Below are 1147 nucleotides of genomic sequence, written 5' to 3'. Positions count from 1 at the left end.
TATATATATATATATATATATATATATATATATATACTGCAGTTGTTTAAAATCCCAACACATTTTCTAAAGTATTAGATAAGGAAATGTGGTGATGAGCTCATTTCTAGGTGACATCACCAGTCACACGACATGGCATGAAGTCAGTATGTGATTTCACCAGGCCTTGAAGGAGCATGACTAACCAAGTTTGTGTCACCTAACTTAAAGTGTTCTGTATTGGTTCTCATAATTTGTTTCCCATTTCAGTGACACAGTGGTTAGCTAATTTGGATGAAAAAAAATGCTGACAGAGTTAATAGATATGATCTACTTAGGATTATTACACTTTCTGTAATGATGACACTATCCATCAATTAGGATGTTAATCAGCTTGTTTTTTTAGAGTAAAGCTCTTTAAATACACATGACACATTGGCAGGCTGGTCAGAGGAATGTGCAGGAACTATAATCTGCAGACTGCAAGTCTCACAAAAGCTGTGACATCACCGGGTTTTCCAGAAGGCGAAAGTAGATTAGTTTCGACCGCTCAACTTCACCTATTCACCTGTAGTGCACTCTGAGAGCACCAGAATACCGGTCTCAGCTGAATGACATCATTTTTAGTTCAGTGTGACCTCAACTGGATAACCTAAATTCATACTCACAGATGAGAATAATTTTATTCAGCGATAAAGTGCTGATACAGTGTCATCAATGATTCATACAAGCATAAAAAGATTGAGCACATCTGTAATCCAGTCATTCTTGAGACATGGGACAAAACAGGTCCAGCAAGGGTAACTGCTATTAGGTTTAAAAATAAAAATATTTTCAATTTTAAATGTCATGAGGGATTAATAATAGAATGTATTTAACACAATTATCACCTTCAATTTAATTGTCTCATTATTATACCAAATCTGTGTTTCTTAATGTCCTCTCACTACATCTAAAACAGTGTGTCCACAGAGAAGGGTTCAATCATTCATATGCAATAAAATGGATAAAAATGTTTTTTTTAATGATGAAAAAGAGCTTGTTTTATCAAAAGCAACACTTAATAATATCTATCAAAGCAAGGTTGTTTTTTTAATGACACATGCATGTTTCATAAGATTTTAAAGTTGCGTCCCCACTTTTTGTCAACACCGTCAGACATTCAATA

The sequence above is a fragment of the Sinocyclocheilus rhinocerous genome, unplaced genomic scaffold (genome assembly GCF_001515625.1).
Source record: "Sinocyclocheilus rhinocerous isolate Xijiao unplaced genomic scaffold, SAMN03320098_v1.1 scaffold605, whole genome shotgun sequence".
NCBI lineage: Eukaryota > Metazoa > Chordata > Actinopteri > Cypriniformes > Cyprinidae > Sinocyclocheilus > Sinocyclocheilus rhinocerous.
This window is presented reverse-complemented; position numbering follows the sequence as displayed.